Source organism: Sebastes umbrosus, chromosome 1, assembly GCF_015220745.1.
Source record: "Sebastes umbrosus isolate fSebUmb1 chromosome 1, fSebUmb1.pri, whole genome shotgun sequence".
NCBI classification, from domain to species: domain Eukaryota; kingdom Metazoa; phylum Chordata; class Actinopteri; order Perciformes; family Sebastidae; genus Sebastes; species Sebastes umbrosus.
Window position 1 is genome coordinate 8,359,051 of NC_051269.1, and position 15,312 is coordinate 8,374,362.

At 42.0% G+C, this 15,312-nt stretch overlaps 1 protein-coding gene and 1 pseudogene across 2 annotated transcripts in view; one reads left to right on the forward strand and one right to left on the reverse strand.

Moving 5' to 3' along the window:
* The window catches only part of LOC119486943 (ral GTPase-activating protein subunit beta-like), a 592,951-nt gene that overhangs the window by 517,389 nt on the left and 60,250 nt on the right, over positions 1-15,312 (reverse strand). The gene's annotated exons all lie outside the window — the stretch shown is intronic.
* Positions 12,590-14,586, forward strand: LOC119487112 (annotated as a pseudogene).

Below are 15,312 nucleotides of genomic sequence, written 5' to 3' on the forward strand. Positions count from 1 at the left end.
CCTGAAACACCACAAAGTCCAGTGTTCATGTTTAGAGTCAGTCAGTCTCTGTTTAAAAACAATCTAAAAAAAGATTAAAACTAAAAGGTAACATCACTTATTAGTTGTGACATGAGGATTTTGTTATCATAGTTATTGAACACAATCACAAGTTCATATATTGAATACAAATTCCAACTTCTTTCCCCACATACTGATAGAAGAACGCTCTTTTTCTCCACTTCAGCTTGTATTATTCCTCTGACGATACGCTCAACACTTATTTCTAGACCGTGTTCAGAACGTTTTATTTTCACTGGGCTTGTTGTCTCCTCTGTATAACCACAGCTGTGGTGCTTTGGTGATTCTCTGAGCAACCTGGAGAGCACACAAACGGGACTATTGTTTGTTCTTTATTCAAACCGTATCATGCAGCTTTAAACACAACAACTGTTGTGGATTTATGGCTTTTTAAACTGTTTTGGATTCATGAACGAAACCGTCTTGCCACATGGACTCTACATCTCTTTCTTTACATATTTACATCTCTTTCTTTATGTGCATTTATTTTGTTCGTTGCAACACATGAGATTGATTTAAAGTGTGTATTGATCAAATCTCTTGGATTGTTGTGTAAGATGCATTACAAGAGCCACAATGAGGTGGATCACCAGACGGCACTGATTACTTCCAGAGTGAAGACAGGTGGAGCTACAGCTGACACAGATGACGGCCTGATTACTGAAGGATGCAATCGTCCAATAGGACACTTCGTGTGTGTGTGTGTGTGTGTGTGTGTGTGTGTGTGTGTGTGTGTGTGTGCGTGTGCGTGTGTGTGTCTGGCAAAGCTGTATATAAAGTTGTTTCTGACACTCGCGTCTGTTTGACGTTGGTGTCGGCAGAGATGTTGGTTTTTGATTCAGTTTAACGCTCTTTGACTAAAGACAACAACATAGAAAGAGTCAAGTCTATGTAGTGTTCTCCTTTTCCAGTTTGTTCAGAGCTCCAAAGCCTCAAACACATATCTGTTGGGGTGAAAGAGCTTCTTCGTTTCATTATCTGATCAAAGAAAAAAGCCCATGCTTAAAATGCTGTTAGATAACTGGAAGTTTGGGGAATTTCTTCCTACTACTTTTTCTTTTTAACAAATCTACAATAATAGAGAGAATCCTGTAGTTCAGGCTTTTTTTCTCCATAAAACACCAGACTTTGAGAAAACTTAATAACACTTTTATACCATGATGACTACTGTGGGTTGTCAGGCTGATGACGACTGAAAATGGTGGACACATTTGAGCTTCAGATGTCCTACAGAACCTCTGTCTTTCCTTGAATCTAAACTTGTTAATACAATATATTGTATTACCCCAAGTGATGCTGTACAGGTCTTGACCAGGGAGGTTTTATAGAGGAAACTTGATAACAAAAAAAAGAACTCACATCTGTGTCTTTAATTATTAGGGTGTCTTGGTAGTGTTTAGGTCTTGGTAGTGTGTAGGTCTTGGTAGTGTGTAGGTCTTGGTTGACCCTCACCTTTTAATATCTTAGGTTTATGGCATTTCACATTCTTCCTGTTTTTGATCGTGGAATGAATGAAAGGTCACTATCCATCCTCTCTCTCTCTCTCTCTCTCAGCACATTTTAAAAACAACCGCAGTGTAGAAAATGTACATGATGACAATGAATACAAAGCAAGTAACAATAAGAACAGAGTAAAAACAATAAACACTAGAATGGCCCTTGGAGAGCGCAGACCTCCGCCAAGGTGTCTGACTTTAAAAACAGATCACAGCTCACAGCTGGCGGTACTGTGAGGTGGTAAGCTTGTTATTAACACGGTGTGTTTCCGTGTAACGTATCGGCGGATGCCTCTCTCATTCAGCAGCCTTGTTATGTCTGTATAACGTTACACTACGTCGTCTCTCATCCCGTCATCTACCGCTTTTTTTTCTCTTTCTCACCGCGGACGGACAGCAGCTCCCGTCGCACCTCGATGTCTCGCCACACATCCACACACGTATCTCTCTGCTCTCAGAAGGAAGAAGGCGGGGTCATGCGTCATCAACGTGTCATCAGCTACACTGCGCATGTGTTGTACCCTGTGGTCTTAATGCTCAGGCTAATTGGAATTCTTATAAGAAAATCCTGAATCTGGATCATGATCCGGATCGCCACCAAAATCTAATGGATTGTTCATTGTGCTACACTCCACCCCTCCAAAACAATTCATTCAAATCCATCACAAACTTTTTGGAGTAATCCTGCTAACAGACAAACCAACGCTGATGAAAACATAACCTCGGGCCTTGAAGGAGGTAATAATGTGCACATAATAGCAGTAAAGGAGTTGCAGCACAACAGAAAATTAACTTAAAGAAATGCCAGCAAAAAGAGGTTCAGCAGTGACTTCAACTATTCTGTTTGTCTGAGCTGTTGATATGAAAAGGTAAGCTGTTCCAGAGGTTAGCAGCGAGGACTAAATTTAGATATGATTTTACTTGCATCTTGCACATGAGAATCTGATTCTAGTTAGCTCTAATGTGCTAAAATGCTAACTCATATCCAGGCTTTAGGACTCATTCCTGTAGCACTCTTTAGCTAGTGAGCTAGGCGACATGCATTCCCAAGACCCCCAACAGATCACGTCAAAGTTGCAACTAATTGTAATGGGTGATCTTTCCCTCGTCGCCACACCCCTTAATCACTGAGATTGAGAACGGTTGACACCTTGATCACTCCCCTAGTCTAGCTGCCCCTTAAAGGGAGCAGTTGGTGGCCAAGCGGAGGCTCGGCTCACTCTGTTCTGTCCTGTTACTGCTGTTGAGGGAGATGAACATCAGACTAAGGTGCCGTTTGCAGTGTCATCTCCCCCCCGCGACGCTCGTGCAGCTTTATATGAAGAGCGTAGGATACGGTGTGTGTGCGTTGGCGTGCTGGAGGATCACACGTGGGCCAATTGTTTGGTCACCGTAACTTGCGGCTCGAGGAACGAGGAAACTGGTGCTTCCTGTGTGACGTGGTTGGCTGTACGTGGCGGAGGAGGAGCTCTGTTGCCACTGCTGTTTTTGTCCCTTAGTTAGTTATTTTATTTTTCCTATTTCTGGTTATTAAGTTATTTTTGGTTGTATTGGGCTTTTGAATGTTGATTTATTTTTAATAATCTGTTTACCCGTTTACCTCTAACTTCTGCATTTGTTGTTAGTGTGTTTTGCTTTTGTTAATTTGATTCTTTCTTTTTGTTTAAAGTGGTGGCCAAACACCAACATAGGTTTCTTGCTGTAATAGTGGAGGGGGCATTTATCTAGTTTATCTGTAAACCAGCTGTTGTGGAGGTAATCAGGAAGTGAACATTCCTAGCTCTCTGCCAGTTAACAGGACGGTTGGGTTGCTATATCCTTGCAGGTGGTTGGTCAGTGGGTGGAGGGATTCTTCTTGTGTTGGGGTTCTTATTGCATGTGGCTTGCTGTGTCCTCCTAACCCCTGTGTGCTCTTTACCTTGCAGTGTGAGTGGAAGTAACTGTGTGTTTTTCCAACTACTGGTGGTGGTGAACTGTTCTGCATTTCCTCTCCCCTCACTCCATTCCTCCTGTGGGTTTCCCTGGCACCCTTCCTCCTGTACTGGTAAGGTTAGTGGTGTAGTGACATTTAATAAAACATTTGAACTCTATTTTTGTAATAAAGGACATTATTTTTCTAGCCTGGCCTCTCTTGCAGCTTTTATCATTGCAGCAACTAATCACCATTTTTGAATTTAAATAAAAGTTATTTGATTTTGAAACTTGAAACTCACGTCTCTGCCCCGTCTCTTTATCAAGGAACTTGTGTAATTTGGTTGGGTTATGCTCTGGGTGAAATTCCCAGAGTGGCGTTGTCGGGTTGTAATAGCCTGGGTTTCTGCTAAGTGCCCGGGTTACATAATAATTATGAATTTTGTAATGGAGTTATTAAAACAGATTGCTCCGTCCTGGCCGAACAGTCACCGTCGGTGCAGAGAAGGCGTCATGGTCTCAGTGGTCACGCTGTCCTGCAGCTGAGTAGAGCCTCACTTCTGGATATTTTGCGCATGCTTACTTTGAGGAATTGATGTAAGCACAAATTCTCAATTCATATTTGAGTTGTGACATACATCTTTCAAAATGATTTCCTTAAATTTGAATAACATAGTTTAAGATAAAATGTGCATGTTAGAGCCATTTGTTCAGTAGAAATATCTGTGGTTAATTTACATTTTGTTTTATTTGCTTGAGATAAATAACTCTGTAGTTTCACTGCAGTGTGCTCAATAAGGACCAATTGTGACTGCAGCCAGTCCTGTATTCTGATTGGGCGAAAGCTAAATTGTGCTGCATGTGCTCTTTAAACGATTCAGTTGAAGCCATGGAGCCTGGAGAGCACACTGGTCTTTGACCGTGCTTAATATACCGTGCTTAATATTACTGTTCTTACCTTTTTACTGCTTATGTTTTTGATATTTTGTTACCATTTTTGTATTTGAAGACTGCAGAAAGATTTTCAGTAAACGGTTGAAATGAAGAACATGGACTACGGAGTTTTATTGAAACACGCGTCAACTACATGCTTGGACTCTATAGCTTAAGTGGGCATCTTTAAGAAATAGACGGAGCCACACTTACAACGTGGCTGATTTGCAGTCTAATAATACCAACTAGAAAATGCATTTCCTGCTGAAAATGCGTGGGAATGCTGACAGCTGAAAGGACCTGCAGGATCTCTGTTCTAGTCAGCTGCTCGATAGCGGTGTTTTAGTTTTAGTCTTTTCAAGTTATATTGAGTGTAGGGAGCCTTCCTTTAGGCCTGTTTTCATTTGGTGTTTCCCCTCTCCCTTTGAATCGCTTGCGATTTTTGTGGTTATCCTTCAGGAGTAACTTTAAGATTCCCCTGGGGCCTCATGTATAAACGGTGCGCACGTACTAAAATGTTGCGTACTCTGTGTTTCACGCTCACGCCGGGATGTATAAAAGTCAACGTGACGTTAGAATGTGCGAACCGTGCCGTAAATTCTAGATCAGTCGTGAAAATGTGCGGGCCGTCCTCCAAACTCTGTCATCTGGCAGTGTCAAACTACAAAGTACTGAAACTCGCTAAATGCGTAAAAATATTTTTTCCACTCAACTTACTGAGCTTTATTTATGATGTGGGATCCAAAAAAACCCACATATTTCTTTACTAGTTTGCGCATAATGTTTAACATCAGAAGGCACAACAAAAACACATTTAAACCTATGTCCCAGAGATGACATGCCTTAACCACCGTGTCAAAACCAAAATTGCGTGCTGCACAATGTGGCAGACCAACATGCTGTGTCTGTGCTCCAGAGGAGCTACAGATGGATGAACCGGACCCTGGCACACCTAACAATGAGCCAAAATCAGCAGCTTTACAGCGCCGTTTAGATGCAACACACAGAATGTAAAGCAACGAGGTGAGTTGAGACAAACATTTATTTTTCAACAAGGTCTTTTAATATATAACTTATCCCACCAAGAACCTCATTCATTCTTTTTAATTCATTGCATATATATTCTTCATTGTATTGACAATCTCTCTCTGTGACTCACAGCACAGCATTAGTGAGGACACGGCCAGACCGCCGCCCCTCAGCAGTCGAGGCTCGGGTGCAGCTGACCGTTCTTCCTTTTGTTCCTTTTCCAGCGCGATTTGCCATCGTTATTTGGACAATAGGTGACAGCATGGAGCGTGTTTATAGTCATTTGCATAGTTATTAATGGGAGGAGACAAGGCGGACCAAGTGGCACGTGCAGCTGCGCTCAATTTCACGTTCATTGAGATGTATAAAGGAAAGGTACGCAGGAACAGGCGTACGCACAGTTTTATACATGTGGAAATTTCTGTGCTTACGTACTTTTCCAATTTTGTTAGTACGCCCTCTTCCAGTGTGAAAGCTGCGCAGTCTTTTATACATGAGGACCCTGGTCCACAATTGCGTCCCTCTCCCTGTCCCCCTGATGGTTAACTTAACGGAAAATGTCCTGGGGCCTCATGTATAAACGGTGCGTACGTACTAAAATGTTGCGTACGCTGTGTTTCACGTACACGCCGGGATGTATAAAAATCAACGTGACGTGAGAATGTGCGGACCGTGCCGCAAACTCTAGACCAGTCGTGAGAATGTGCGGGCCGTCCTCCAAACTCTGTCATCTGGCAGTGTCAAACTACAAAGTACTGAAACTCGCTAAATGTGTAAAAATATTTTTTCCACTCAACTTACTGAGCTTTATTTATGATGTGGGATCCAAAAAAACCCATATATTTCTTTATTAGTTTGCGCATAATGTTTAACATCAGAAGGCACAACAAAAACACATTTAAACCTATGTCCCAGAGATGACATGCCTTAACCACCGTGTCAAAACCAAAATCGCGTGCTGCACAATGTGGCAGACCAACATGCTGTGTCTGTGCTCCAGAGGAGCTACAGATGGATGAACCGGACCCTGGCACACCTAACAATGAGCCAAATGCAGCAGCTATACGGCGCCGTTTGGATGAGATACACAGAATGTAAAGCAACGAGGTGAGTTGAGACAAACATTTTTTTAACAAGATCTTTTAATATATGACTTATCCCACCATCATTCATTCTTTTTAATTCGTTGCATATATATATTTTATCCTTCATTGTATTGACAATCTCTCTCTGTGACTCCAGCACAGCGTATAGTATATATTTAGTGAGGACGCGGCCAGACCGGCGCCTCTCAGCAGTCGAGGCACGGGGCGCAGCTGATCGTGCGCCTTCGGAAGCCTTCGGGAGCCCTCGGGAGCCCTCGGGAGCCTTCGGGAGCCTTCGGGAGCGCACGGTCAGCTGCTGTGGAGACGTTGCGTTTGTTACTGATTCCTGATGAAAGACCATCAAATAAAATATGTTTTCTAGCTTCCACCTCAGTAACAAACACTTCAATTTCACACTCTGTGAAATTCTTCTTTTTTGTTCCTTTTCCAGCGTGATTTGCCGTCGTTATTTGGACAATAAGTGACAGCATGGAGCGTGTTTATAGTCATTTGCATAGTTATTAATGGGAGGAGACAAGGCGGACCAAGTGGCACGTGCAGCTGCGCTCAATTTCACGTCAAGTGGGATGTATAAAGGAAAGGTACGCAGGAACAGGCGTACGCACGGTTTTATACATGTGAAAATTTCTGTGCGTACGTACTTTTCCAATTTTGTGAGTACGCCATCTTCCAGTGTGAAAGCTGCGCAGTCTTTTATACATGAGGCCCCTGGGGTCTCATTTATAACCGTTGCGTACGCACAAAACGGGGCCTGAAATGTGCGTACGCCACTTCCCACGCAATAGTTGTGATCTATAAAAACAAACTTGACGGGAGAATGTGCGCACCGGTACGGAAACTTTGACCCGTGCGTACGCACATTATGGAGGCACCGAGGCAGGGGAAACTGGAGACGCAGATGAATTGAAGCCAGACTGTAGACATTAAATGTCATTATACGTATAATGATGCCTCTCACACATTTAACTTCACTTCATACTTATATCCACTTTATCATAAACATTTAAAACAGCAGTGTTCTTTGTGCTAGTGATCCATAACTATTACATAAGCACCTTACAAATGTAAAAGATCAACTCAAATCTCAAAGCAAATTCCGCTCAATATCTCATCAGCGCTGTCTCACCATCATGTCCCCCCCTCCACCACCGGAGCTCAGAGGAGATCTGAGAGGAGAGGACCGGACTTCCGAGAGTCGCAGTCAGCTGTGGAGCAGCTGATGAAATCATCATCATCGGTTGTAGAAATCCAAGATTATATCAAATAGCATTAAAGAATGGCAGAACAGAGTGCCAATAGTTTTAATAATATCTACTAACAGTGTGCAGATATCACCAAGTACCATATTAGTTTTCATAAAGTTGTTGTGTAAAATCGCTGCAGTAAACATGATGTAACCCTCTGGGAAAACCAGTTGTTTCTAAAACATTTAGAGATATTTCCCTCACTGAAAATTCCTTTTATTTAATAAATAACCACATTCTATATTTTATTCAGAAATTAATTTATCATTGTTTATTTTATTTCCGTTTTTGCTCAGAGTTCTAACTTTAACAAACTTCAACAAATAAGCTCATTGGTTCAAAGTGAAATAACTGTTGCTATTGGTGTCAAACATCCCAAGTCCCGCCTCCTCACTCAGGTGAGAGACGCAGTGGAGTGTGGGAAACACGGAGATTGATGAGAGAGCAGCGGAGAAGCTGGATTTACAGAGTGATATTATTACTACTTATACTTGATATACTACTGAACAGAGAGAAGTAAAACTATATCTGAGCCAGTAAGAGCTCCGTCACCTATTGAAGCGACCTGAGAACATCTGAGAGCATCGTTTTATTCTTTTCTTCTCTCGGTGCGTTCCAAACATTAAAGCAGCCGCCGCACATGGCATCACGAGTCAAATGCTCTGAGCTGGCATAGTGAAATGTTTTGCCACTGAGCTGTATTCTAAAATGATATTTTGTATTTCTTTGGTGATAGAGGCAGAAAGAGATATGTGTGTGTAATATGTGTGTGTTATTTACATTGTGTGGACAGAGAGGGATTATGTAGCTGAAGTTCATGGGTTATGAGATTAGCTTGATTCTGTTCATCCCTGTGCTGCTTGTGTGCATCAACGCAAGGTGTCAGTGTTGTGACAGGGAAAGTATTCACATTGCCTTACTCACAATATTCACATATAGTGAGTATTTAATGTTTAAACTGTAGGTTGTTTGCATAATAATCTACAACTCAAATGGTTTCACATATTAAATAGTCATTTAATAGTGTTGTTTACACTTTACTATTGAGTGGTTTATAATAATAGTGAGGTTGACATATTTCATATGTTAATATTACGATGCAAGTTAATATTGTGATGCAACAGTTATCCTACATTCATGGGTTAAGCATTGAAAAGTTGTATTATATGTTGATATTGATCAAATTAAACTGTACAGTTAAGAGCTTGGATAGATTTGCATATATTGCTATATAAGCCGTGTTATTTTACACAGGCTAGGTTTTCTGGATACCCTTGAACTCCGGATTTGGATTGGAATCTCTCCCTGACGAGGGGGATGGCGAGCTACCCGTGCTGAGCACCTGGATTGAGGAGCGCTTTCAACTTTCATCTGCCTTGCTGTCAGTGTGGTAGGACTGTGGGGAAGGACCTCAAAAGACAATTGGATCTGAACATTTTATTTTGGGGATTACTTTTATTTTTTAGGGTGCACCCAGTTCAATAGACATTTCAAACTGAACAAAACTGAATGTCGGCAGTAATTGTGAATTTATTCTGTGTCAATACAATAATTTCCCCTTAAACTTAATTCTGTGTTCTGCTTACTCATTGTGGTGTCCGATTCCTGTTCATTATTCCTCTCTATGAATCTAGGTTATACTAGTCCAGTGTATACTTATTCATCAGGTGGGTTACAATGACATGACTTATTAATTTATTTATGGTTTATTAGATAGGGACAGATACAGTATACATATAGACAAAATGAAAATGGCTATCCGATGCAACTATCAGACTGTCTACAGTGCACCACCGCGGTGCGCCACACACTCTGCCTCCTCCAGTCACCTCCACCCGGCACATCTTCACCAGTATGGATTGTGTAAATTAACAAAGTGTGTAAATGAAGCCAGTGACAGCTCTCACACAATCGTTACACTCCATATCGGCATTATCATTATCAGTCCTAATCATAATACAGGACAAGTTCACTATAAAAACTTAAATAAATAAATATTGTACACCTGTCAAACTTCTTTTTTCTAATGATATCCAGGTGGGGGATATTACTGATTGTCTTGATCATTTTAAGTGAATGGATCAGTCTGATTGCTGTAAAGATATAAACACAGCGGTGAGACTCGGAACATGCTGCATGGTGCTGGTGGATATACCGTCACTGTGAGGACTACGTGACGTGAATGACAGAATCAGGAGGGAACGAGTGTTCAGAGACCTCCTCACCTACAAACACCTCCATCTCTGTGTCAGAAAAACTCCTTTTCTTGGTCTTCCTCTCGGTAGTTGCCGTGATTCACCGTAAAGATCCACTGATCAACAGGCTCATTCACATGCAGAAACATTCATGAGGTGCTTTGCATCGACCATTTATGGTTGAAAGTGGGCGTGTAGTGGGCGCAATATGAGGCGGATTTACGTGCGCACATTTCCAGGTGGACTGTGATTTATAAAGGGAACATTGCGTGCAGGTGTGCGTACGCACAGTTTTATAAGTCAGATTTTTTTTTGGCGCACGCCATTTTTAGGCTTTTGTGCACACATACATTTTTAGTATGGATCCTACGCGCTGTTTTATAAATGAGACCCCTGGTAATTTTCTGCCAGGACATTTTCTGTTTTTCTTCAGATGTTTTTTCTTAGAGTGTGGTGGCTGATCAGCGCAAGACCTACGAAAAATATGAAAATGTTCTAAAATGTCCCGTGGTACCAGTCCATCTATCCCCTCATTCACAAACGTTCAGGGGAACCACCCTATGTTTTCCCTGACAATGCGACATTATTTTTCATACTGCCTGCCTGAATATACCTGTATTCTCCCTCCGTCTGAAACGCTCCGCAAAACCAAGCAAACCAACAACGTGCGCACTTTAATCATGTCCAAAACATTCAAATTTGTGGATCCCAAAGTGTAAACAATGTGCTGGAGTATGGCAATGGAATATTTAATTGGATTTCTTTTGGTCAAACTTTGCCTCCAGCAACACGCTTCCTCAGTTCTTGTATCATGCCGTAACCCGGCCAGCGTTTGCTGTTATACAATAGTATATACAAGTTTTTAAAGTGCTATTGCATATCAACAAAATAAAACGAAAAAATGAATCCTACTGGAGTTGGCACCTTGCCGTGGTGGATAAGCTTGTGTGTCTCTTTAACCCTGTATTTCAACAGGAGACTGATCTAAGTTTCCTTATAAGTTCAACCAAGTCAGCTTGGTCACAGGTTAGAGACCGGACAAATATCAGCTTCTTTGCTCAGATTTGAAGGCCATTGCAAAAATAAAACATTGTCATATGAACCTGAAGTGCTTACTCCAACTAAAAAGTTCTCATGTCATCTCTGTCAGTTTTACTGCTAGCAATACAACCCAAAGTTCTACCAAAGTTCAGCATCACTTTAACTGTGATTAGAGGTTACTGGCAACCAAGAAAAGTATCCAGCGTTATCTCTGTCAGTTTTACTGCTTTATTGGTTGTCATTCTACCATGAAGGCATGGGGGTGAAGTTTGACCCTGAAGTGACCATGCTCCTTTTATTTGGTTTTCATGTTTTTCTCAGGTTAAAAGCTTTTAAAAAGTACCCTTAAAAAATGAGGAGGTAAAAAAATAATTTCTGTGATCTTCTGACATCTGATCTCATCAGCTTGAACGCACCTTGGAAATCATCAAGAGTCGTAAAATCAGTTTCCTGCAACGTTTTGGAAAACCTATTTTGTGGCCATTTTGGAAAATGGCTGCTGCGTCCGTCAGGGGCCGAATTAGCAGCGCCCCGATATCTATATCTTTTAGTGACATATAACCCTAAATCTGTGCCAAATGTGTTGCTTTAATCGCAAAATGCACAATTGTTATGAATATTTCAGCTTAGCTGCCCCGCTGTTACATGAGATTTAGATTTATTTTTCATTTCTTTTCTGTAAATCTTTTAATCTGGAAAGAACTTTGTACTTAAGTTTGACAAGTGTTGTATAAATTATTCTTATTATTATTACTAAACTAGTTGTTTAGGTTACTTATCTCTACTTTCTTATGTAAAATGAAAAATTAAGCAGTAAAACAATGGCTTATGAGATTTCTTAAAAACAATCACTGCAGCCTCAGGAGTGTGTGTAATGTGTCACTAGCCTGTCTGTAAACGGCTGCCCGTACAGCGGTCCGTTGCCCACACCGGGTTCCTGTCCCGGGTGAGGAAGAGTTTATGAGAAATGTGGAGCCATCACCAAAGCCTGAGGAGCCAAGAAATATTTTACAGCTGAAAACTGAAATGTTTTCAGATGTGGAGCAGGTTTGAACCGAGGCTCCGTTTGTAAATGACGAAACATACTGTGCGTTCCAAAACCCATTCTACCACACTACTTAGTATGACTGAAAAAAAGATTTCTTATGTCCCAATACATAGTATGTCAAATGCAGTGTGCCAAAAATACCAGGATGTCCTACTACATCTGGTCACATTTTACAGTATGAAAGCCAGCATGCTTTTCTGGCTGTTCTGACCCACAATCCTCTGCACAGCAGATATATTGTATTCATACTGCATGCAACAGTACGTACTTTGTAAGGGCAGCTGCAGTGTGCTAGAAGTAAAAAGAAAAGTATGTGATTTGGGACGTAGTCAGTCGTGCTGCTCCTCGTCCTGGAATGATTCACAACTTGATAACCCGGTCCTCTTATTTCCTTGTTCCCTCCCCTTCAGATCGACAGTTTGAAGGTGGGGTAACCAACATAACACATGATGATTACATCAGAGCTCAAACTAGTGTCGGTTCTCAGGAAGTGAAACTCAGACAGTCGTTGCTACTGAGAGGTGAAATGGCGCAGAAAGGAGTTCAGCTGGAGAGAGAGTCATTCTCTTGTTCGATCTGTCTGGATCTACTGAAGGATCCGGTGGCTACTACCTGTGGACACAGCTACTGCATGAACTGTATTAAAAGCTTCTGGGATGGAGAGGATGAGAAGAAGATCTACAGCTGCCCTCAGTGTAGGCAGACCTTCACACCGAGGCCTGTCCTGCTGAAAAACACCATGTTAACAGTTTTAGTGGAGGAGCTGAAGAAGACTGGACTCCAAGCTGCTCCTGCTGATCACTGCTATGCTGGACCTGAAGATGTGGCCTGTGATGTCTGCACTGGGAGGAAACTGAAAGCCTTCAAGTCCTGTCTGGCGTGTCTGGCCTCTTACTGTGAGAAACACCTCCAGCCTCATTATGACTCAGCTCCGTTCAAGAAACACAAGCTGGTGGAGCCCTCCGAGAAACTCCAGGAGAACATCTGCTCTCGTCACGACGAGGTGATGAAGATGTTCTGTCGTACTGATCAGCAGTGTATCTGTTATCTCTGCTCTGTGGATGAACATAAAGGCCACGACACCGTCTCAGCTGCAGCAGAAAGGACGGAGAGGCAGAGAGAGCTGGAGGTGAGTCGACTCAACATCCAGCAGAGGATCCAGGACAGAGAGAAAGATGTGAAGCTGCTCCAACAGGAGGTGGAGGCCGTCAATCGCTCTGCTGATAAAGCAGTGGAGGACAGTGAGAAGATCTTCACCGAGCTGATCCGTCTCATGGAGAAAAGAAGCTGTGATGTGAAGCAGCAGGTCAGATCCCAGCAGAAAAGTGAAGTGAGTCGAGTCAAAGAGCTTCAGGAGAAGCTGGAGCAGGAGATCACTGAGCTGAAGAGGAGAGACGCTGAGATGAAGCTGCTGTCACACACAGAGGATCACAACCAGTTTCTTCTTAACTACCCCTCACTGTCACCACTCACTGAATCTACATCCAGCATCAATATCCGTCCTCTGAGCTACTTTGAGGACGTGACGGCGGCTGTGTCAGAAGTCAGAGATAAACTACAGGACGTTCTGAGAGAGAAATGGACAAACGTCTCACAGACTGTGACTGAAATGGATGTTTTACTGTCACAACCAGAGCCCAAGACCAGAGCTGGATTCTTACAATATTCACGAGAAATCACACTGGATCCAAACACAGCAAACACACAGCTGTTATTATCTGAGGGGAACAGAAAAGCAACATTTATGAGACAACAACAGTCTTATTCTAGTCACCCAGACAGATTCACTGGATGTCGTCAGGTCCTGAGTAGAGAGAGTCTGACTGGACGTTGTTACTGGGAGGTGGAGTGGAGAGGGAGAGGAGTTTATGTAGCAGTCACATACAAGAGTATCAGGAGAGCAGGGGGGGGTCGAATGAACGTTTGTTTGGATACAATGATAAATCTTGGGCGTTAGATTGTTACCAAAACAGTTATATATTTTGGTACAACTATGTCCAAACCCCCGTCTCAGGTCCTCCGTCCTCCAGAGTAGGAGTGTACCTGGATCACAGTGCAGGTATTCTGTCCTTCTACAGCGTCTCTGAAACCATGACTCTCCTCCACAGAGTCCAGACCACATTCACTGAGCCTCTCTATGCTGGACTTAGGCTTTATGGTTATGATGTCACTGCTGAGTTGTGTAAACTGAAATAGACAGAAGTCATTTAAGGGTTAAATTCAGTGTTTTAACTCTTAAACTTCTCTGGTGTCCATCATTGTTGCTGCAGAGCTGATTTGTGTCTGGACCGCAGAGGACCAGCCCTACAAACACTAAAGTGTGTCACTGCCTGACTGACTGAGTGATGAAGTTACAGGATTCATCAGCGACTGTTGCAGGTTCCTCATTGGTTGTTGCTCTTTCTAAATGAAAAGCTGGAGAACAGTTCAGTGTTTATGTTTTCTGGGGATTGTGTCAGCGGTTCATTGAATCATTACATCGTGCTGTTGTTGTGCATGTGCTATTGTTTATAGTAGTTTAAGTTACGTTACGTTGTGCTTCGTATTGTGTTACCACCGTGCATTCACACCAAGCAGGAAGCACATTAGCAAGCCACACGTCGCTACTGCGGTATGAACCCAAAATAAACACACTGTGCTGTGATTTAATATCAATAAACGGATCAAAATGATGCCGAAATAACGACATTATGATGTTGATTTGTAAAAAGACTGAATTCATGCTTTGTCGGGTCTGTCCGCAACACAGCAAGCAAACAACTTTTAAAATGCTTGTTTTCTGAACGGAGTCCGGATCGATCAGTGCCAGGCTATGCTAACATTGTAGCTGCTCCATCAACACTCCATCTAGGAATAAACACGCAGCAACAACATCAGTGATGACATCAACTTTGTAAGTATGTATATATTGTTACACACCACTTATATGATGAATGCTTTTGATACACATGCTTTAATAAAAAGCTGAAATACTTTTAACCTGCAGACTGTATGTCATGATGATACATTTACACCTTGTATAAAATGTATAATATACTGACTAGTAAATGTCACCATTTACTATTACTGAATGCAATTTGCTTCATTATAAGTTGTCTTTCAATCAAACATTAAGATATAAGTGGAAAAAAACTCTTCATAAAACATGATAGACATGACCACTGATTATTTGTGTAACAATTTAGCCACAAATTCACATCCTGACCAGATACGGTCCAGACAGATACTCGCTTTAGACTGAGTCTTGTT